Source organism: Peromyscus eremicus, chromosome 20, assembly GCF_949786415.1.
Source record: "Peromyscus eremicus chromosome 20, PerEre_H2_v1, whole genome shotgun sequence".
NCBI classification, from domain to species: domain Eukaryota; kingdom Metazoa; phylum Chordata; class Mammalia; order Rodentia; family Cricetidae; genus Peromyscus; species Peromyscus eremicus.
Window position 1 is genome coordinate 28,148,597 of NC_081436.1, and position 11,004 is coordinate 28,159,600.

Sequence of the window (11,004 nt, forward strand, 5' to 3'; positions counted from 1 at the left end):
TTTCATATTTTCTTTCTGTAGTTTCATAATTTTAAGTTGTACTATTAACTCTGTAGGCCATTTTGAATTGACTTTTATTTTTGTGAAATTTCATGCATGTATATAATGTCTTGTATTCACCCTCACTCCCTTCTCTTGTTCTCTGTCACCCTGCTGAAGCCCCTTCCTCTCAGCTAGTCCCCCTTTCATCCCTTGTCATGTCTCACACACACATTCACATACTCACAGATTCACACACACACACACACACACACACACACTCACATACACACTCACACACACATACACACTCATGCACACATACACACACTCACACACAGAAAAGGGGGACAGGCAGAGACAGACAATCAGAGACAGACAGACAGAGAATTTGGGATCATCTCATTTTCTTCTTCAGCATACGGCAGTGATGTTTCCCAGCAGAGACTACACATCTCCACTAAATATCCATGGCATCTTTGTCAAAGGCCAGTTTTTGTGCAGATTTAGTTCTGAGTTTCTGTTCTACACCACAGGTTTGTCTGTCTGTTCTTCTGTTAGTGTCATGATGATTTGATTGTTATAGCTTTGTTTGTGGTATGTCTGTGTACCGTACGTGAGCAGTACCAGCTGAGGCCAGAAGAGGGTGGTAGAGTTACAGATGGTTGTGAGCCACCAGGTGGGTGCTGGGAATCAAACCCAGGTCCTCTGCAAGAGCACTCAGTGCTCTTAACCTCAGAGCCATCTCTCCAGGACCACCTTTTTTTTTTAAGGCATTGTCTCACTGAACATGTGCATCCATTTCACTGGGTAGGGCAGCTGGCCTGTTGGACCCCAGGGATCCTCCTGTCTCCACGCTTGCCAGTTCTGGTTACAGATGCGCACAACTGCGCCTGGCATTTTTGTTTGTCTATTTTTTTGTTAATGTAGTCCTGGGGATCTGAACTCAGGTCCTCCTGTGTATGCAGCAGGCACTTAGCTGAGAGCTCTCTCTCTAGCTTCTAGTTCTCTTCTTGGGCTGGATTGGATGAGGTGTAACTCCTAGGCACGCCCATGGTGTCTGATTTTCCATCACAGCACATAAGGGAACTCTTCTCCCTGGGACTCTGTCCTCAACCCTCACTAGGGCCCTGTTTATGTGTCCGGTTGCTTCTCTCTGCTCTGCTTTTCCCACACTTTGCCCTTTCTGTATTTCTAAGGACTCACCTTGGGCGTTGCTTCATTTCATGCTTATTTTGATTTTTTTTTTTTTGGTTCCTAAAACACCCTCTCTCTTCTCTTTCTGTCTTTGGGTGTGCTCTGTAGCTTTTGCCTCCAATTTCTAAAATTGGCTGCTTAGCACATGGACTTTATTTTATTTTATTTTTTTGATGGGGAAAGGATTTGAGACAAAGGCTCACTACTCTCGGGCCATCATCAAATTCGCTATGTAGCTGAGGATGACCTTGAACTCCTGATCCTCTTACCTACCCCTCCCAAGTGCTGGGTTGACAGGCATGCACCACCACACCTGACTCAAGCCTTACTGTTTTCTAGCAAATGGTTGTGTTCATAACTTCCCCTCTGAACCTCTGTTTTCGTTGCATCTTTCAAGTTGTGAAAATATACGATATTTTCATTATTGCTCAGTGTTAAAATGTTATCTCTCATGATTTTCTTTGATCCATTTTAATTAAGAAATAAATTATGAAATTTCTAACTGCACGGGGATTTTTAATTTATTCTTTTTTTTTTTTTTTGTCATGTTCTAACAGGTTCATTTTGTTCAGAGGATTTCTTTGCTGTGAAAAGGATTCTTTGAAACTGTAAGACTTGCTTTTATGGCCTAGAACTTGTCATTTCTGTAAATGTTCCTTGTGTACTTGAGAGGATCATATATTCCTTAATTGCTTCGCAGAAAGTACCATGGGTGTGTGTTAAATCCTGCCTGTTAGCATTTTTGTTCCAATCTCCCCAACTTTTGCCCTTGCTTGATCTGCTTGGTCTGACGCGGGCCGAGAGTGGGTTTTGGAATCTCTCCCTGCAGCTCTGTGAATGATTGCTTTATATATTTTATAGCACTTCTGTAGGTCCTATCAAGTTGAGCATTAGTGAGTTGCGGCCCCTATTGTTATGGAGAGTCCTTCCCAGTCCCACATGGTGCCTTGGTTTTAAAGCCCATCCTGCCTGCTATTAATGGAACTATACCAGGTTTCTTCTGATTAATGTTCTCTATTCTTTCATTTTCTGTCTTTTGGTGTCTCTCTGCCTTTGATATGTCTCTTGTAAACTGCTGAACTATAAAAATCTGATGTTTGGCGAGTTTAATCCATTATTGATATGCTGGGGTTGGTTTCCCTCAATTTGTTCATCTGTAACTTGTTTTCTGAAATCTGCTATATTTTTTATTACTAGAAGTTTTTGGTTTTTTCTTTGTACTTTGAAAAGCTCTCTGATACTAGCTGGCCTGGCCTGTTTGGCCAGACTCCTGTCCAAAGACTTCCTCTCCCGTAGGACTTGACTGTTGGTGGTAAATAGTAGAACACTTCATAGAGGCTCTCAGTGGGGATCTGACTCTAGTCAGTCCTTCACAGACCTGACTCAAGTCTTCTGATTGTTCTAGTACATCCTTTGTCAGATCCGGAGGGAGTCCAGTTTCACTGTGATATTTAACTTTTGGGTCCCCTGAGTTCACTAAGTCTTTAAGATTTTGGTTCATTAGTTCTTGCTCCATTGTAAAATATACTTGTGTACATTAATCTTTCATCTTGGTGCATCACCAGGCCTCCCCAGAAACCAAGGCCATGAATGCATGAGCCTAAGCATGCCAGCTCACCTCAGCATTATTGTTTTTGTTGTTGGTTTGCTTGGTGCCCCTGCGGATCAAACCATGGTGTTAGGCATCCTAAGCAAGTGTTCTGCTTCTAAACCACACCCAAGCTGCCCAGGCAGGCTTCGAACATGTAATCCTCCTGCTTCAGCCTCTGCAGGGCTGGGAGGAGGCACAGCTCTTGTGCATTACTGTCTGACACCCCAGCTGGGTCTGTCTCAACTTCACCCCGTGTCGCCTGGTGGCTCTTCTAGAAAAGTCTTATTGCTGTTGCCTTTGTCACGCCGCTCAGGAGGAGATGCCAGGTGGTCTGCTCCACTGAGCCAGTGGGGCTGCTGTGGAGCCTCGAGGGGGCCTTCAACCCTCGGCTCTAGCTCTGCCTTATGAGCCCATAGCATCCCCACAGGCCGTTACCTCTTCTCCATGCCTTCCTTCCTCTTTTCCTTTCATCCAGCACCCTTAGAGGAGCCTCTTCCTGCCCTACTGGTGATCAGAATTGTTTTCTGGATGCTGTGGCACCTGTGAGGGTGATTTGCAGAGGTCTGATCCTGTTCTTCTATGGCCAGTGAGCAGGGGCCTGGGAGGCCCCAGAAAAGGCACTGACTGAATTCAAGTATGGGTGAGCAGGTTCGCAGAGGGTGAAGGGCAGGGAAGGCATGGTGCCAGTGCACAGGCAGGGAGGTGGGGAAGGTCAACAGGGTACGCTGGCTCAGGCAGGTGGGCCCCAGCACACCGATGAATCTAGCTTTGCAAACAGCTTAGAAAGTAGGTGTCCTGGGCAGGTAGTGCCACCTACAAATGGTCAGTGCCACCTCCTGTCCTCAGGGTGCTTCACTTGTCATTACATTTTCCAGCTGGGGCCGTGATATGGGCAAGGCACAGACATGTAGAAAGGGACAGCTTTGTCTGGACATGAGAAGGAGGTGGTGGTATGGGGAGATAGGACCAAGGTCACCTGTGTGGGGACTGTGTGCCAGAGAAGACTGGCATCTCAGGGAGACTTCATTCATTCATTTATTCATATAACTGTCCTTGGGCCTCCAGCATGAGGAGGTCTGTAGTCACACTCAGCAGCTCAGGACATTAATCATGGGCACAAGGAATGCTTTCCCATGTACCCAGGAAAGACAGCACAGGGATGTTGGGTGTCCAGGGCAGGATCACAGGTCCCCTGGGGTGATGGTTCCACCCTGGACCACGTGCCCTGCAGTTTCTCTGGCCTCTACCTGTCCCCACCATGCCCAGACAGGCCTGTCTGCCCCACCAACCTCTGCTCTCAGCTTCCTCTCTGAGCTTGCCCTGGGGCTGGGCCCTGAGCCACCTCTTAGCCATGAGCCCTTTAGAAGGTTCCTATTTGGATTTCTGTCTTCGTAATAGAGCTTATTGTGCAAAACAGAAACTAAATGGAAGGGAAGTTCCGTGGCCTCCCTCTCACCTCTGCAGAGGGCACTGCCAAGGGTAACAGCTGTGCCACATTGTCAGTAAATGGTTCTCTCACCCGCTGTCCTCAGGCTTATACCCTGGAGCTAGCTCCGGCTCTTACCTGACTTGGGCTGGGCAGCAGCAGGCTTGGCCACAGCCTCTTTTTGCCAGGGAAGAGATTTGATTGTGTGGGCTTGCCGTAACTAATTCACCCTGTCCCGAGCTTTGGCCGGTTCCAGTGCTGTATGGACCATGTCCTGGGTACCCTCACCCTGCCTATTGGAAGTCATGGTCTTGGAGAGATGGGGCATATAAGCCAGCTCATTGGCTCAGATCAAAGAGGGCCAGGAGGGCAGTGAGTCTGGAGGACATGGGCCCGCAAGGAGTGATGGGAAGTTCTGTGCAGGGGAGGCATCGCTCTGTCTAGGGACCCCAAGGGCTTCCACAGGGTGAAGAATACACAGCACATGCCAAGGCCCTGGGGCAGGGCTGGAGGCACACGTGGGGGAAAAGCAGACAGTCTGGCTGGCAAAGGTGGGTGTCAGAGTGGACCTGGAGGGTTGCAGTGGGGTGAGAACCAAGACCCACCCAGCCTGACTCTGAAGGTCTGAGTTGTTTTGCATAGTAGGGTCAGTGACAGCATCAAGTCCCTGGCATTCACTGGGTGCCAGCTACTTTCCAGACTTTCTTTACCTGCACTTTTTCTTGTTTTTTTCGAGACAGGGTTTCTCTGTGTACCTTTGTGCCTTTCCTGGATCTCACTCTGTAGCCCAGGCTGGCCTCAAACTCACAGAGATCCGCCTGCCTCTGCCTCCCGAGTGCTGGGATTAAAGGAGTGTGCTGCCACACACCCCCCCACTCCCACCCCCAGCTCACCTGCACTTTCCTCCCTCATCTGGAATCACAGTCACACTATAGATGAGGAAGCAGAAGCTTGGAGTGGACAGAGATCCTTGTCCCAGATCACCCCTGCCATGGTCCCTGGGAAGAGGTGAGTTATCCCCATGTGGCTGTCAAGTCCTGCAGTTCTGCTCTCACCTCTGCTGTCCCTGTCCCCAGTACTTGAATCCCTCAGTTCCCCTGAGACCAGCCACCCAACCTGTCCTCAGTGGTGCTGAGCCCTATTCCTTGGGATACTGTTTCCAAGGCCCGTGTTCCCATTCCACAGTGTTCCCGCGAGACGTGCCTGTCTCGGTAATTACAGAGTTGGGAATCCACTTAGAAACGGGGCATTTTGGGCATTTTTTGATGTGAATACTTAAGAAACAATCCGTCCCATACCCATTCATCCAAATGGCTCCGATTTTGAATAATTCTTTTGAAATGGAGTCTAAATTTATATAAATAGATGTTCCTGAAGTGTCATGTGATCCAAATGCATTCCTATGTCATGTGATCTGAATATATTTGCAAGGGGAAACAGCTCTTGGGGTGGGATGAGGGGGCAGGGCATGGGAAGCTGGGTGGGGACTGTGGGCAAAGAGGCCACTTGGCTGTCCAGAGGGCATTGGGCCAGCATCCAGAGTACAGCACCCATGTTACCACCCGGCCTCAGCTTAGTCATTATCCCTCTGGGGTGTGTCCCATCCTGGACTGTGGAGACTAGCTGCTGAGACTCTGGATGGAGCAGGTGTCCCTACAAGCAGAAGACCTTGGTTCCGCCCAACTCTTGGTTCAGGCCCACCTTCAAAATGCCTACTCTGCCTGTGCGGGGTGTAACCTCCCTCCATCCCTGTGTTCCTGTGTCCTTAAGTCCTCTACCTCTTGAGTTTCTTCTTGGCTGTTTTCTATCTCGTGTTGTGGCTGTTCTTCCACTGCCCAGGGCTCAGCTGCCTGCTGTATGGTAGAGCTAGCACCAGGCAGGTTGGAGGAGGTGGTCATGGAGAGGGGCTTCACTTATGAGGGCTAACTGCCTGTGCAGTCTGGCCACCTGCCGGCTCTCGCCGGGCTTGGCTGTTTCCTGTACACCCCAGGCCTCCACATTGCTAGACAGGGACTAAGAAGGCGGACCTTGGTGCTACAGCCCTGCATCTGTCCTTCTTCACCTGACAGGAGTCTGCTGAGGCCTTGGGGCCTGTCCCGACAAAAGACAGGGCTGGTCCAACCTCTGAGTGAGGGCAATGTTAGGCATGGAGTCTCTCCCCACCAAGGCCCTGACGCTTGTATCACCCTCTCTACAAGAGCTCCCTGACTAAACTTCCTCCTCTTCTTCCACAATGCCGATGAGGGAGGAGGTGAGCTGGAGAGGAACAGCAGAAATCTGTTCAGAAGACATTCCAGATGGGGACTCCAATGGCTCCACAACCCAGAGCAGAGCTGGAGGGAGGTATGTCTTTGAAGACTGAGCAGGAACCTTCCAGAAAGGAGCAAGGCATGAGGAGGCAGGAGCTGGCCCCAACAGCCTCCCCAAAATCCCTGCTCTGCAAGGCCCTGACCATGTTCCTCAAAGCTCCAACCATGCCCTGCAAAGCCCTGTCCATGCCCCCCAAAACCCCGGCCATGTCTCTGAAGGCTCTGACCATGCCCCCAAGGTGCTGATTATGTCCCCTCCATGGCCTTGACTATGCACCCCAATGGTCCTGACAATCCCCCCAGTTCTGACATGGATTAAGGATCAAATGGGGATGGGGACCACCTCCATTGGAGGTGATCAGAAGCAATCCTAATTAACTAAATAGTGACTATGCCGTGACCCCTGACCCTGCAGTTGACACTAATTGTCCCCAATCAAGAGAGTAATTGAGGCTAATTGGATCCTTTCTGCCAGCACCCTTCAGCCCCTCCCACAGGCTGTCATCTAGGAGTAATTGACTACAGGCTCTAGGGGGCCATAGCTGGAGAGACTGACCACTCAGGGGCTAGGAGCCCCTTCCAGGGGCGGTGATGGCTGAAGGGAGTTCCTCATACTCTCTGTTATACTGTGCCTACTTCTGTCCCCCTAAGGACCCTAGATGCTCCCTCCTGTGCTTTCCAATGTTGCCTCACTCAGAAACACGGCTGTCTCTGACTCAGTTTGGGATGCAATGAAAGTTCTTTTTTTATATCTGGGCTCCCCTGGCCCTGAGACCAGAGGTAACTCCATCCTCCGCTTCCTTTCTGCCTTGTCCCTTCCTAGCACTGGTTCTTTGCTGTCCCTGCTGGTCAGTGGGCAGTTTGCAGTGTTCTGGGTCACCTGATGCCACTGTGAGGCATGTTCCGGGCCTTGATACTGGTATACTGGGAATGGGTATGATGGGGCCCATGTAGTGAAGGTGGTGGTCAGCTGGGTGCAACATCACACCCATGGTTCCCAACACAGTGTGGCTAAAGCTGGGTCCTGTGTGTCCGAACAGAATCTGTGTGTTGTCTCTGGGGACTTGTGCTAGGTGGGCAACAGTGTGACCACTGGGCAGTCTCTAGGATGTGACATGGACAAGGTAAGTTCTCCAGCAAGGGGGTCTCATGCTGTGGGCTTCCCTGGCTCTCCGAGTGGTGAGCTTTCCGGCATCTCATCTGCCTGGCTCCAGGGCTTCTCCCATCCCCTTAGAGACTTAACCTCATGAAAGTCACTCTTGGTCTTCAGTCCTTGGTACTGTCTCCTTAAGTGAGGCTAGATTTGGTGGAATTTTAGAGGACCTTGGCTTTCACCTCCTGAAGCAAGCTTTCTTCATCTCTGCCAAGGTTAGGAACATGGTTTGTGCCTTTCCACCAGGGAGCTGGAACTATCAGCCCTTCAAACAGCTGTGGTCGGTCTCTGGTCTACGGGGTGTGGGTGGGTGGAGTGAGGAACAGCAGGTGGTGCCCCACCCGATCTGGTCTAGCCGTGGGGAGGCATTGGTGTGGGCATGGGTCAGCTGCTGGAGCTCAGATCCTCCTGCTGGGCAACTCCCAATCCTGCTGTGCTGGCTGCAGGGGCCAGGGAGGCTGGTGCGGCGAGGCGGGGGCTGCAGAGCTCACATCAAAGGCCTGCCTCTGCTCTGCCATATGTTCCAGCCCATGCATCTGGTACCCCTGGGTCCTGCTGTCACCATGGAGCCCGCCTCTTCCCTTGAAGTTGGTGGAAAAGGCTCCAGTGATTGTTTGTGGATGGGTTGGAGAGGAGGCTGTGGGGTGGGGTGGGCATGGTGGGGGATGCTACAGGAGGCTGGGTGCAAGTTTTCCACTCTGCAGTACATTCTCAGCTCCAGCCTGGGACCCTTCAGCTGTCCCCATGGCTTAGGATCTCTTTCCTGCTCCCTAGGGGTCACCCTCACCTATCCTGTAAAGCCCAGTGAGATGTAAAGGTAGTGTAGGCACAGAAGAATAGCAGGGGAAAGGCCTACCGTGGGATGATAGATTGAAACCCTTGCAGCCTACGTTTCCAAAAAGGTGGAGCATGCCAGAGTAGGCAGAATATGGTATACACACTGACCACAGACAACATGAGTCCAGGCCAAGGTAGCTACTGCCTGGGCTTTGGAGCTGGACACCGAGAAGTCAAGCTGCAGCTGGATGTATACTCTCTAGTCTCTGAGCACTGGTCCCTCACAGCCTGGAAGTGCACACACTCAAGGTCACAGAGAGGGACAGTGATGACAGGCAGGGAATTCCTGTTTCCCTGATATGCTAAGGGGTAACCCTTAGCAGCTAGGAGATCCATGTAGTGCCCCCTGGATGCCATCTTAGCCTAGGGGACCTAGTATTGAGGAGGGCCATGCACCCATCTGAGCATATCCAGCTTAAATGTGTCATCTTTCTGCAAGGGGCATGAAGCCAGGTTCTGGCCCTGTTGCCTGGTGTGATGGCTTTAGTTGTCAACGTGACCACAGCCCGGAAACACATGGGATGAGGATTTCAATGAGAGATTGTCAAGATTGGATTGGCATGTGGGCGTGCCCGTGGGGGGAATGGTCTCAAGTTAATTAATGTAGAGAGACTCAGCCCGTTGTGGGCTCATCATCCCCTAGGCAGGGGCTCCTGACTTGTGTGAGTGGAAAAATGGAGCTGAGTGCAGGAAAGCAAGCGAGCACGTATACATTTATTTCTCTCTGCTCTCGACTGTGGCTGTGACAAGCTGGTTCCGGTCCCGCCACTGTTACCTCATTGTTGTGCTGGATTGTAACCTGGAATTTTAAGCTATAGAAACCCTTTTCTCCCTTCAGTGGCCTTTTGGTTAAAGCATTTTAACACAGCAAGAGAAATGAAATCAGGGTGCCAAGCTCCTGGTATCGTCTGGCTCTGTAATCCCCCAGGTGGTGATTTGGGCCACTTCGTCTCTAAGCCATCACTTCAGCTGCCAATGGGATGTGACAGGACCCTCCTCCAACATGTGCTTAGCCAGTGCCTGAGGAATGGTGCTGTATTGCTTATGGTATCAAGGCCAGTGAGCCAGCACCATGGAGCCAACACATCCCACTGGCCGTGGGCACCATCCTGAATCCTGATATGGAGCCTGCTCCTACAAAGAGGCTGAGATCCATGATGCCCTCTTCACCCAAGCTGGAAGCTCTTCCGGGGCTGTCTGATATGCTTCCTGTCCTATCCCCACTTGAAAGCGGCCTATCTGGACCAAGCATGCCTTCACATCATCCAGGGACAGAGTCTTAAACAGCTCTGCCACACGCTGGCCGTGACACCGTGCACACAGATCCTGCCTCTCTGAGCTCCCGTATCTGGCCCTGGAGGGCAGGTTAGCAAGGCTGTAACTCAGACTATAAGCAGGACTGACTTGGTGGCTGGCAATTAGGTACAATGGCACCAAGGCAGATCAAGGACACTGAACTGGTTGGTCATCAAGCTTCCTCCCAAGCTCATTGTGGACAGCATTCCCAACTCCAGGCCAGACCCACCTTCCCTAAGTGGACTTCCCAACTCCCCTGTCTCCACAGCTGACTGGCTGCCCATCTCTCCCAGCCTGTCTTAGTAGTAGCCACGTGGGGAGGCACCCCACCGTGGTCTGTCTGGGGAGCTGCATGCCCCGTTCTGGATATAGGTGAAGCATGTGTTTCTCTGGCAGCTTCCAGTCCAGCTGTGGTCACTCCCCTAGGTCAGCCCATCTGCTCCCACCCTGATCAGTCCCCAGCACAGCCTAACTGTATTTCTCCTCCTTGAGATCCTTGGCCCTGAGCCCAGAGCTATTAGGCTTATAATGACCACGGTGACATAAATGGGAATATAGGTGAAGGCTGTTTGGTGTTTGCCAAACCTGACTGCAGACTCTGCCTGTCTTGGCTTGATTTAAGGATTAGCTGTTCCTGTGGAGGCCAAGGCACCATCTTCTGCTTCAACAAAGACCCAAGTGCTAATAAGGGTTCCAACCAAGACCCCCAGCTTCAAGGAGGGAAGCTGGGTGTCCCACATGCCCAACTGACTCCAGCTCAGGCAGCTTCATAGGTCCCCTGCTTCTTAACCTTTGGATTTGGCTCCAGATCCAGTCCAGAATAGTTCCTGAAACACACACACACACATACACACACACACATACACACACATACACACACACACACACACACACACACACACACACACACACACACACATGACAGGCCTGGGCATGGTCCTTTGGGGATGCTCTGTCTAACCCTGGTCTCCAATCAGGTCATCACCACAAGCTGCAGCCCGAACTGCGTAGGAGTGGAGGGATGTGAGCCTGGTGTGACCCAGGCCGTCACCTCAGGACCTCTGTGCACGTAGCCCTTTGCTGGCTATTGGTGGCTTGCAGTTCCCAGGTTGCAAGACCCCAGAGACAGGATTCTGACACTGAAGCCCGCCCTGGCTCAGCCCACACAGGACCCATGAGTATGCGGTGGGAGTGAGGGGTGTGGGGCCAGCCACTC